Source organism: Pseudorca crassidens, chromosome 12, assembly GCF_039906515.1.
Source record: "Pseudorca crassidens isolate mPseCra1 chromosome 12, mPseCra1.hap1, whole genome shotgun sequence".
NCBI lineage: Eukaryota > Metazoa > Chordata > Mammalia > Artiodactyla > Delphinidae > Pseudorca > Pseudorca crassidens.
In genome coordinates this window covers 25,535,295-25,548,268 of record NC_090307.1, presented here as the reverse complement: position 1 = coordinate 25,548,268, position 12,974 = coordinate 25,535,295, and the positions used below count along the sequence as shown (strand labels likewise).

The 12,974-nt window shown below is 45.9% G+C and overlaps 1 protein-coding gene across 6 annotated transcripts in view; it reads right to left on the bottom strand.

Annotated features, from left to right (window-relative positions):
* Positions 1-12,974, bottom strand: part of ZBTB7C (zinc finger and BTB domain containing 7C) — a 378,357-nt gene that overhangs the window by 343,583 nt on the left and 21,800 nt on the right. For 2 of the 6 annotated variants that reach the window (XM_067699154.1, XM_067699157.1), the window contains exon 1: positions 1,647-1,903. The exons of 2 other annotated variants lie outside the window; for them this stretch is intronic. The gene's annotated coding sequence lies outside the window, so the exon portion shown is untranslated. Of the gene's footprint in view, positions 1-1,646; positions 1,930-12,974 lie in introns of those variants that run through there. 2 more of the 6 variants (XR_010933041.1, XR_010933039.1) reach the window with 2 other exon arrangements.

Here is a 12,974-nt window from a genome sequence, read left to right as displayed (position 1 = left end):
TACAACCTTCCAGAAAGAAAAAACAGGGCATGTAGAGGATCAGGTATCAGAGTAGTTTCAGACTTCTCAATAATAACAGTGAAATCTAAAAGAAAATTGGAAAATGCCTTCAATATTCTGAAGGAAAATGGTTTCCAAACTAGAATTCTATACCCAGCCAAACTGTAATTAAGCATGATGATAGAATAAATATACTTGCAGCCATACAAAGTTTCAAATAATTTATATCCCACATACCTCTTCTTAGGGAGCTACTAGAAGATGTGATCTGCCAATACGGGGGTGTAAACCAAGAAACAGGAAGCCATGGAATATGGGAAAGAGAAAATCCAACACAAGAGAAAGTCAAAGGGAATCTCAAGGTGATCCGAAGATGACAGCTATGAACCAGGCATAGAGATCAATCAGTCCAGATTGGAGCACTTCAGAGATACAAAGAGGGATTTCTGAATGAAATAAAATCTGAATATTTTGGGAAGAGATTTAAACAATTGGTAGGGATTAGGGGATTGAATTAGTAATAAGAACATGAAATCATAAGAAAATGAAAAATAATACAATGATCAACTTTAGGGAAAACAAAGAGTCATTCAAGAAAGGAACAGCATCACAGAGATACTAGATGGTTCACCTGGAAAGAGCATGTACACAATCATAACAATGTAAACACAATATTTCTACATAAATATGTTGGTAAGATAGGGAGGTGATGTGTCAGATTTTACTAGGTTATATTGCAGTAATAAAATAAATCTCAATGTCTTACAAAAGTTCTCACTCATGTAACATTGTAGCATAGCTGTGGGTCAGCTATTACTACACCATATGTCTCCTTCATTCTAGGATCTAAGCTAAAGGATTAGCCCCTTAAGGGGACATGTCCATTTTCTTGGCAGAGGGAAATAAGTAACTCATGCAGACCATGCAGTGTCTCTTAAACTTCTGATCAGAAGTGGAATACATCACTTCCACTCACATTCCATTGACCAAGCTAATCATACGGCCAAACTCAACGTCAATTGTATTATTCCTTCCACAGGTATGATCGTCACATGACAATGTGAATAGACATATTATCCATTTACAGGGAGGCAGTAATTCAGTTGGGAACAATAACACAATTGATGAATGTATTTACGTATTGTAGCACCAGGTGGAGGATAACTGTGGCAAAAGAGGTAAATTTTCACCTTCTAGTAGTAGGAAGCCAATAGAGAATGCCTAAAACTGAAAAATCAAGAAGTGGCCATTTATGCATGTTATTTAGAAATATGGACATAAGTATGATAATTTAGGAGAGGGCTCCCCTGGTGGCACAGTGGTTAAGAATCCACCTGCCAATGCAGGGGACACAGGTTCAAGCCCTGGTCCGGGAAGATCCCACATGCCATGGAGCAACTAAGCCCGTGCGCCACAGCTACTGAGCCTGCGCTCTAGAGCCCACGAGCCACAACTACTGAGCCCACGTGCCTAGAGCCCGTGCTCCGCAACAAGAGAAGCCACTGCAATGAGAAGCCCAGGCACCACAACCAAGAGCAGCCCCCACTCGCCGCACTAGAGAAAGCCCGCGCACAGCAACGAAGACACAACGCAGCCAAAAATAAATAAATACATTTAATTATTAAAAAAAAATAAAGACACATCACCTGCACTGGAACCAGCCAGACTGCCCCTGGAGCCCCCACACACTGGGAACAGGGGGTTGAAAACCCACTGGGTGAGTCTTTAACAAAGTAGGAAAAGGAGCACTGTCCCTGCATCCTGTCACCACATCCCCAGAAGAGAAGCTGCTGGAAACCAGAGGGTGTGGTCAGGAAGCTGGGAAAGGAATTGGAGAAGACGTGGCAGAAGGCAGTATTGGACGATAAGTCACAGTGTCGGATACAACCTCACCCCAGCCACCGTATCAAATGCATGCACGTCCCTGGCTGAATGGGGTTGCTACAATGACCGCACAGTTGAGGTGAGTTGCAGCAGACCTCATATACATTTAGAAGACATTTTATTCCATGTTTACTATTTTTGGGTTGGCAGATCTCTTTTCAACTTGCAATCAACATTTTCTTTTCAGGTCTCAAGTATTTCTGTAGGTCTGTGTGACATTTGTAGATCCTACTAGTTCTCACAATGCCGTGTGCAGCAGTTAGGAAGCAGTTGATAACCTCTTCTGAGGCCGATGGGGGGTCACTGGATTAGAACATCATGATGAGGGGCTAAAGTCAGGGTTTCAGTTCCTATCCTGGCTGACTGGGTTTGCACAGCTCAGCAATAACAGAGCCTACCTTGGGGGTACAGCCAGAGGGGGTGGAAGGCCCCAGACAAAATCATCCTCATTCCAATTCTAAATGCATGTGCTATTTATTGTAAAGGGGGTAAAATACGCCCTACACAAAGGCAGCCCTGCCCACAGAGCACTCACCATTGGGAGTGGAAGGTAGAAGGGCAGAGACGGATGTACCTCTAGAAGCAACTGAAGCATACAAAAAGTCCCTTTAACCTCTTCCAGCTAGCAGTTCAGAAATACACAGGAAACCCTTGATATTTGCAGAGTCGTGATTTGTGGTTTCAAACATGCACAGCACTGCTTGCTCCTCGCTCCTCTCCAGCCCACACGGTTATGCTGCAGGCAGCCAGTGCGGCAGACACACGGCCACATGTGTCTCTGCAAAGCTCCCTCAGAGTGGCCTTTCAGCTGCCCTGATTCCATGAGAAGGAGGTTCTCCCCTCCCCCCACCCCCAGCTCCCACAAGTACATTCTCTTTAACCCCTTATGGTTGAGTCACAGAACCATAGAATGCTTGAACTAGAAGACCGGGCTCTTAACCCCCACTTTTTTCTGACTCTCCACCCATTTTTCCTGCCATCCCAGCCCCTGTCTAATGAAATCAGGTAGGGGTGTCCCCTAAGCAGAGGTTGCGCTCTCTGGTGAACACATTGCAGGCTGACCTCTGACGGAAGGGCTTCTCCATTCACCCCAAGGACAATCACGGCTGGTGTGCTTGATCAAGAAACTCTGCCCCCAGCACCACCAATAGCAAGCATCTTCTAGGCTAGATACTGAAAGGTGGAAAGAAGAGATGGAGGGAAGGGCCGAGGGCAAATGCTGAGAGTCCACAGGGGAAGAAAATGTACCAACCCAACATCCAGGTGAACTTGGATTCAAAGCCTATTCCTCCCATCCGTTCAACAAGTATTTACCTTGGCCAGTGCAGTGCTGCAAACAGAGGGGCATGGATGCCTGGCAAAGAGGGGAATGCAATCTAAGTTGAAGAGGCTGAGTGTACCCACAGTCATCATATTTTCCAAACCACAAATCAGGGCTCTTCTGGAAAACCCAGGTCATAGAACAGCAGGAAATACACAAAAGAACCTCGAGTGTAGGATGGTGAGATACAGCTTGTATATAGATGTGCTGGGAGAATGCAACTGGTAACCTGAATAAATCCAGGCGCCCCACCTCACCCAGTCTCTAGTCAAAGACACAAAGTCCAGCAACCTAGAGAAACTGAATGGAGATTCCAGTCTTGTCTTGCTTCAGCTCAAAGAATGACATCGGACACCAAGTGATAACCCACAGACTCATTTCTCAAGGTGCCCTTTCTCTCCTCCCCAAACCCCCCACACCTCTCTGGAGCATCTCCTTGTCAAATCTTCCAAACCCTCCTGGGTGCCCAGCACACAGCTTCTCCATTCTCTTTCTCCTTTCTCAGCCCACAGTGCTGTGGGAGCAATTAGTTCCCATGGGATGATCCAGGAAGACTTCTTGGAGTGGGAGGCATGTATGGTAAATTTTAAAAGATGAGCTGGATTTTAATAGAGGAGAAGTGAAGAACATTCCAGGTTGAGGGGCTCTAATGAGCAAAACTAGGAGGTGGCATGAAACGCCCTGCCATGTCAGGGACAGTACAGTAGCTGGGGTCAGTGTACGCAAAGACATAGAGACAATGAGACTGGGAGCCTAGTCAAGAGTGGATCTGGAAGTCAGAAATCTGGATTCACTGGAGGTCTTCAGGTAGAAAGATAAGGTGTACCAAACAGCATTCTGGGAATACCCATTGGCTGGGCTAGAGAGAAGGAGACCAATATGAAACGTATCTCATCCACCCACCAAGCCAGCCTCCATTTTAATGGATGCTCAAAATGAATGGGTTTTTATTTCTAATAGGCAGTTGTAGTGAAGACTACAGAAAACTTGGTCTCCTGAAATCCACAGAAAACTCTCAGGTCGACTGTAGCATCACTTTATGGCCAGCTGCCTCCTCCAGCAAATCTCTTCCCTGAATTTCAGAAGGTTGCAAAACACATGGTTCTGACCTTCATGTCTCTGCCTCAAGCAGAGAAACAAACAGTGAGATGGGCCGGAGGGGGAGGGCCAAGAAGAGGATATGGACCTGGGCCCCGATATCCTTGATACAAACAAGCAGGGAACTTGTCAGAAGTGGCAAACCAGCTGATAGTGTAATATCACAAGTACCAACTGACGAAGAGAGAAAGAAAGCCTGGTTTTCACCGTAAATACCGGTCTAATTAGTTATGCATGTTTGTTTTATAAGACTGTTTTCCTCCTTCCAATCAAAATCCCAGCCACACTTCAAAACTCACCTCAACCACAAAGCTGCCCTCATTATCCCACCCTCCCTGCTGTCACTCTGACCATCTACAGTACCAAACAGTCTGCCACCAAATTCTGATGTTGTCCTGTATTTTTTCATCTTCTTTCAATGGATAATCATGTTTTCTCCCTGCTGAGGGAATGTGTTCCTTAAGATCAGGTATTGTGTCTTATGTTGTCACCCAGACTTCCCCACACCACCTAGCAGGGTGTCAGGATACAGAAGAAACAAACTGTTGCTGAGTAACTGGTTTTTTTTAAGTGTCTGTAAAATACAGCAGTGCTTGTATTACCTTCTTCTATACTGGGAAATCCTTGCGAGAAGCTGGCTTTAGCAAACTGATTTTTAAATATCTTATTTCATTTAGACTGACAAATGCTAATATCGTAGAAGTCAGAGCTGGAAGAGAGAAACATTTGGGCAACTTGGCCCATCTCACATGGAAGCAATTGGTATAACTGATCTAGAACCAGTAAGGACAAAAGGACCGTTAGAAGAGCACATCAGTGTTCACAAATGTTCTCCCAGAGTTCACATGCTGTCCCCTCTCACCTTGCTCACAGGATTCATTTGGCCTTCCCCTGCCTCCAGTCTTTATTTGGACCAAGTTACACTGCAGCCCAACCCTGTCTGAATCATCACACTTTCTAAATGATTGTCCTGCCGTCTGAATTAATGTGGAGGCTTAAGGCTAGAAGTAGCAGGTTAACTTAGCATGTAGCAGAACTGCATTTTGTCGTTTACGTATTCACAGAGTGATGTTCAGTGCTGTGTGTGTGTGTTTGTGTGTGGTGTGTGTATGTGTGTGTGTGGTGTGTGTGTGTGGTGTGTGTGTGTGGTGTGTGTGGTGTGTGTGTGTGGTGTGTGTGGTGTGTGTGTGTGGTGTGTGTGTGTGGTGTGTGTGTGTGTGTGTGTGTGTGTGTGGTGGGCCTGCCTGTTGACCTTGTGAATGCCTGGGGGCCTGCACCACCTCTATAGATTAGGTCATAAAAGAGCAGGGTGGAGACAGTGGGACTAAGAGACAGATGGAAAGGTGTGGATTCAAATCCTGATTAGGCAGTTCCAGGCCCTTCACTTCCCTGACCCTTGGTTTTCTTGCATTTAAAGGGTTGTTGTAAAGATTGAAAATATGTGTGAGCATTTAGCACAGAGAAAACATTAATAAATGGTAGTGATGCCAGGACTGCCCCCCCCCACCAGGTATTCCCCCAGCTGGCCTCACAGCCTGTCGTCCAGACCACCCAGGGCAAAACCCCAGCCTGAAGAGGCCTGTCGGAGCTGCATTCATGTGCAGGGAGACGCTCTCCTGATAAAAAACAAAGCACTGGATCAATACAGAAAAAGAGAGAGCTGGGGGGAAAGCAAGTAAGCATGTTCCTTCATGCGCTACTGAATCTGCAGAGCCCAGCACAGGGCCTGACGCACAGAAGGCACTTGACACGCATTTCTGAATGAATTGCTAAATGAATGAGCGAAAGCTCTCTGAATTCTCTATATGTAGGTTTCTCTAGAATCCCGTCTCCACATTGGAAGATGCCCTACGCTTACTGAGCTCGAGTCAGAAGATTTCCAACAGAAAAGCATTGCTGGTGTATTTAAAGACCCATCACTGACGTCACATGAAACTATGGACATCCACAGGAAGGGCAGGGCTGCCCTGGGAATGCTTACTAAAGGAAAGTCCACTGGGTTGACCAAAGACACCAGCACTCTTTGGTGTTTTCATTAAAATCAATCATTTTTTCAACTACAAAAGTAATATATGTTCATACTAGAAAAATTAGAAAACACAGATAGGCTAAAACAAAAACATTTTTAATCTTAATAATATTTTAATATTCATTATTCCAGACTTTTTCTACACATAAATACATTTTTCTTGTCAAAGTGAAATCATACCAAAAAATAGTGTCTTTTTTTTTGGCTAAGCAATTTATTTCAGTCATTTTTTCCAAAGCACTACATATTTGCCACAGAATTTATTTTCCCTTGGTCTAGAAAAGAGCTTCATTTTTTAAGTTAGTTTTTTGAATGCATACACATATTATAAAAGTAAGACATGGTCAAAAAAATCCAGAGTAATAAATAAAATGCAAAGTAAAAGCCCTCCCACTATCATGCCCAGTCACAGTCCAAGAGTAATACTTAGAGGCCAATTTTCAATAACTGCTGGTGCTTGTTTAAAAATTATAATCACAGCATATCACCCACCTGCTTAAAACCTTCCAACAGCTTCATAGTCAGAGTCAGTTCCAAGCCCACCCCGAGACCTGCCCTTTCTGGGCCTCCACTTCTCCAGGGATAGAACGAGACCCACAGTCCACCATCTCCAAGGCATGGAGGCCCTCACCGGCCATGGCTCTGCATCCATACTGTGCTCTCCACGCCAGGAAAACCGAAGCATTGAGAGGCAAGTAAGAGGAGCAACCCAACTGCGAGCTGGCAGCCCTCAGGCTCCTTCTCCTCAGCCCGGAGGCCCTTGCAGTTGACCAAGGACACTTTCTCTGGCCCTTGCACTCACCTTCATGTGATACAGCGTCAGCGTGTGAGGACAAATGGCCTGGGCAAGAACGCCACTGAGCTGGGCTGCAGCAGACAGGGGCTTCGGGCTTCCTTCTGCTAATAACTAGCTTTGTGGCTTAAAGTCTCCAAGCTTCCATTTCCTCATCTATAAAAAGAAGTGAGTGGACTGTATCACCCAAATCCCTTCCAATACTAGTGCTCAATTCCTAAGAAGCAAAGCCACGGTCATCTGGGTGACTGCCACCAAGTGATGGCAATGCCTTCAAAACGCACCTGCCCAGGAAATGAAGTCCTCTGTGTGGCAGAGGCGCTGAGCTAGACTCTGCCTACTTGGTGTCTCTCAGCCTCCTTTACTCTCAAGAACTCCATAAAGTAGGTAATTTTCACCCTGATTTGACTCAACAAGATAAAAGAGGCTCAGAAATCGTAAGTAACATTCTACTTCGCATCACCGGTAAGTGGCGGAACCAGGAGTTAAAGCCAGTCGATCTCATTCTCAAGATCTCTTTTATGCTCCTTCTGAGTGAAGTTCATTGGATTTGGGGGTTGTTTTTGAAGCACCTGTAATAAAGTTTCATTGGAAATATTTTAGGCTTAACATGTTATAAGGCAAAGTATAATGTCCAATTCACTGGACTCTTGACATGCAATTCAGTCAACCGTATATTCTATAGGGTCATAAAACTCTTTATTATTGATAAATGAACCAGACATGACAACAAATTGTGACCTTCACTAAACAATGCAGAATCAGTACTCTGACCCTCAGCTGCTATCGATCGATCATGGCTTAACCTGGCTCACTCTTTCTACAGCTGTGGTTCTCAAAGTGCAGAGGTCATCAGAACCTCCAGGAAAGCTGGTTAAACTACAGAACACTGGGCTCACGTGTAGAATTTCTGATTCAGTTGGTCTCAGTGGGGTGGGGACTGATAATCTGCATTTCTCACAAGCTCCCAGGAGATGCTGTTGTTGCTGGTCCGGGGACCCCCTTTAGAGAATCACTGCTCTAGGATACTCCTGTCTTCTTGGCTCAACTAGTTGCTACAGGCTCAAGCATTGAACTGTCCGGCTATAACTGCCACTGTGTAACTGTCATGACTTTGCTCCTCTATTTGGGTTTGCTGTCTACCTACTTCTCCCCCTCTGGCTCTCAGCACAAGAGAAAGCTTGGCTTTCTGCCCCACTAGTTGGCTTTCGGCTCCACACCAGCTGGCAAAAGCTGAAAGAGAAAAGCCTTCTAAGTAAGCATCCCAGCAGGGCGAATTCCCTGTGATGGTGCCTTGAATCAGAGGGAAGGACTGTTCGCCTTCCAAAGCATAAGATCTTCCCTTTCCACCACACGTTGGTTATCTAATAACTACTTGCATCTACATACAATTGGTTTCTTCACTCACTTTTTGTTCACAGCTTTGAATTCTTCAAGATGAAATGATTTTTTACCCCCAAAACAACATTTTCTCAGAACTTTCTTTTAAAACACACACGCGCACACACACACACACACAAATACACACACGCCAACAAAATGCAACCAGGATTTAAAACAGCGGTTTCTACACAGAAGTCCAAGTACAAGCTATTGCTGTTTCTCTGTTTTGCCTAATTTCTTGCTTGGACTTCTCAGGTATAATCAAAGGATTGCTGCTTCTGGAATAAAGGTCTGAGGGAGAGGGTTCTCCACTTGACCTCTGCTCCTTTCAGGGTTGTTAGATGATGTGAAGTGCTGAAAAATCAGACTGGGACAGCGCAGAGTCCTTACTGAGCTGCTCTAAAGCAGCAAAAGATAGCTCTGGAGCAGGGCTAGGGAGCTGGGACACAAGATGCCTGTAAGGAGATAAATGGGTCTTTGGTAACTTCCACATTGCCTTCCTGCCCACCTTCCCATGCCCACGTTAGGCCATTCCGACAGGGCAGTGCAGTGAGAAGGGCATGCCACTGTCCAGGACAGTTTGGAGACCAGGATCTGGCCCCAGCTCTACTGCTGACCAGTGAGCGTCCCTGGACCACTTACTTGAGCCCCAGAGACAATACCGGGCTGTGTGTATACAGGGGAACTGGCCTGGATGACCTCTGAAATCCACTGCAACACGGTCTGTGAGAACAGAAAACGGTTTTAGCCAAATGTGCTAACGAATATGCATCTGATGTGACAATACCTTGGCATTTGCAAACTGGTAATGACCAGGGAGGAACAGTTGTTGTCCAAGCACTGAAGAGCCCCAACTGCCAGGGTGGGACCAAGCAGAAGCAGCAGGCACCTGCCCAGAGTGTATTCCCCTCCCTGCGGGCCTCCTCTGCCCTCCACACTTCCTGCTCACGTGGCTCCTTCTGCAGGGAAGGTGAAGGGAGAGAATGCAAGTGGAGGACAAAAGATTTCTTCTTTTACTCCCCCTTCCGCAGTCTCTGACATACATATATATCTATACATATAGATATATATATGTATGTTATGTCATTAAAAATTAATCATTGCATGGTAAATCTAAAACAAAGTGAATTCTATGACATATAAATTATACCTCAATAAAGCTGTTTAAAATATTTTAAAAAGAGAATTTTTATAATGTAAAGTTTTCATTTGATTCTTCTGCAATTAAGCTCCGAATGAAAACTAAAGGAAGTTTCAATCAGGACATTTCAAGATGAACACACGTACGTACACACACACACACACACACACACACACACACACACACACACACAGGAATAAAGCAAATGTTCCTAAGTAAAAATAAGCCACAAGGGGCACAACGCAAGAGGCAGCAAGGTAATCATAAGCACCCTGAGGTCAGCAACCTCGGCATCTGAGTCACAGACAGCTGCCACTTCAGCAGCCGGAAAATGATGTCCCACTGCCTCAAGGAAGCCGGAACCCTCCCAGATATTCCAAAGGGCATGCAGTTCCCAATCTTCAGGGCAGCATTTACTTTCTGACTCAACAACAGAAGAGCAAAGCAGACCAGTCAGTGAAGAAAGCCACTGCACCCCCTTCCCAGCCCTGGCCGATTCCGTGGCCCAGGTCAGCCCCGGGACGGTGAACTTCTGCAGCATTTCCATTGCAACCACTACATTGGAAGACCCCTATGGCTCAGCTATTTAATTCTCCCTACACTGAAATGGGATAGAATAGACTTCAACTTGGCATCCTTTTTCTTCTGAACTCCAAAAAGAAAATCTCCACGTGACTGTTTTTAAAATTCAGGTGTCTGGTACCTGCAAGACCTTAGAAACGTCTAAGTTTCTTTTGTACCCGCTGCTCTGTTTTGTTTGGTCAAATCAAGTGCTGCCGATGGCAGGTTCTCTAATGACTGATTAGAGGGTGAGGTGTGGGTGGCTGGATTATCTGGTGATGTTAGCTTGAAAGGGCAATTTGTGAAGAGCTCTCTGCCGTGTCAGGGAGCACAGCTAAGCGAGAAGCACGGCAGATGACTAAGGCTGCATGGTGGGGTGAGGGGTGGAAAGCGAGGGACCCAAACCAGGGGAAGATCAGATACAGTGGGTTCATTTATTTTGACAAATCTTTTCTTTTTAATCATCTGTAATAAGACCACAGTACATTGTGCCAAGTGTACGATATATTTTGGAAAGGTAATGAAGTCTAGGGAATAGGCGGCATAACTCAGCTCCCAGCTATTAAATCCTTGCTTAGAAGTAAAGTCAGAGGGGTGTGTGTGTGTGTGTGTGTGAAAATTTCAGGGCTGGTACATTAGCAGGGGCAAAAATTAGCCCGGTTCTACTACTGCATTGAGATTTAGAACATCGGACTACAGTGACTACATTTTCCTGTAGAGATCTTTACAGCTATTTGAAATTATGAACCCATAATATGCAAATGCACGGGGCTAAGAAATACACATTCTGGGCAGAGACTGAAGATGTTATAATGTGTGCTGTAAACGCCGACGCGTATGTGTATAAAATCAGTGTGCACGTACTAACTGGTCGATTATCCCCTCTAAAACCACACATAAATTCTCCTGACAGGAATTGGAATTCCGCACACATCCCAAGAATGAACAGACTCTTAATATGCTGTGTGTGTATGAAGGATGGAGTATAAAAAAACAACAGAATGGGTCACCAGGCTATGAGAGCTTTCTGACTCTCGAGCATGACCACAAAGGGACTGGGGGCTACGGTTTCCTTTTGAACATGATAATTATAATATTAGTAGTAATCAATAATATTTATTGAGTTCTGGGCTCTGTGACAGCCACTATGCTGGGCGCTTTCCATCTAGGATCCCATTTAAGAAGGGAAGGAGAAAGGGAGAGGGAAGGAGGGGAGGAGAGAGGGAGGTGGGGGGCAGGGAGAGAGAGCAAGAGAGATGGGGGCATGTATGCTCTATTGAAATGCTTTACCACTGTGACAAATGGCTACTTTCCCGGGGAATGTAACAATTTACAGTGGTGAAAACGTTAGTTTGTCCATGAGGCAGGCAGGAGGAGTCACTCCTGTACCCAGGAGCTGGGCAGAAACCTGGTACAAAGATGTGGCAAGACTACTTCAAACCTGGACTCAAGAGCTATGCAATAGCCATTCCTGAACAAAGAGCAGAGAACTAGGGAACCACAGTCCAGAATCTGAGAAGAGATAACAAATTCCCAAAATAGAATGTTGCCGAGTCAGGTCTGTACAAATGCAGGGTCTTGAAAATTGCAAGGAAGGAACAGAAAAGCCTCTGGTTAAACAATGGCTTCTAATGACTTCTGCAAATAGGTGCGGCTCAGCGAGATGGCTCAGTCTGGTGCATCAGAATCTGTCATGAGGAATTTCTGGCAGAGCAATGGAGATAAAACATAGCGTGATGTAGTTTTCCAGAAAGTAAGCAGAGATATTAGTTTATCAAATAATGCACTGTTACAACCTTTCCCGCCAGCCCCACTCTCCTCTCCAAAGCATCTTAGGAAAACATCCCAGGGCTCCAGGTAGACAAAGGCAAGTGCACACTCATCAGCTTTCCCATGGCTGGCAGGGAGAGTGACTGGGGTCTTGCCCTCCGCTTCCTCATCAGTACTGCCCAGCTTGGGAGCCCAATCTCCAGGTCCTCAGAAACTAGCTGAAATCTGAGTTAGGAGGTGATTTGCACAAGCGCATCTAACATCAGAGCGAAACCAGAGACAGGAAACATTTTCCTACCCTCGCGGAGTTTTCTACATTCTGTAAGAATCAAGGCAAGAAGCCTAATAAGATGGCCATAACCTCTTCAGGTGAGGTTCAGATCTACTAAGACTTCATTAATTCCCAATGCTAAAGGCAGTCAGGAGAGAGAGGGGGAAGATGGCGGAAGAGTAAGACGCGGAGATCACCTTCCTCCCCACAGATACATCAGAAATACATCTACGCGTGGAACAACTCCTACAGAACACCTACTGTACGCTGGCAGAAGACCTCAGACCTCCCAAAAGGCAAGAAACTCCGCACGTACCTGGGTGGGGCAAAAGAAAAAAGAATAAACAGAGACAAAAGAATAGGGACGGGACCTGCACCAGTGGGAGGGAGCTGTAAAGGGGGAAAGGTTTCCACACACTAGGAAGGCCCTTCACGGGCGGAGACTGCGGGTGGCGGAGGGGGGGAAGCTTCGGAGCTGTGAGGAGAGCGCAGCCACAGGGGTGCGGAGGGCAAAGCGGAGAGACTCCCACACAGAGGATCGGGGCCGACCAGCACTCAGCAGCCCGAGAGCCTCGTCTGCTCACCCGCCGGGGCGGGCGGGGCTGGGAGCTGAGGCTCGGGCTTCTGTCAGAGCACAGGGAGAGAACTGGGGATGGCGGCGTGAACACAGCCTGCAGAGGGTTAGTGCACCACAGCTAGCCGGAGGGAGTCCGGGAAAAGTCT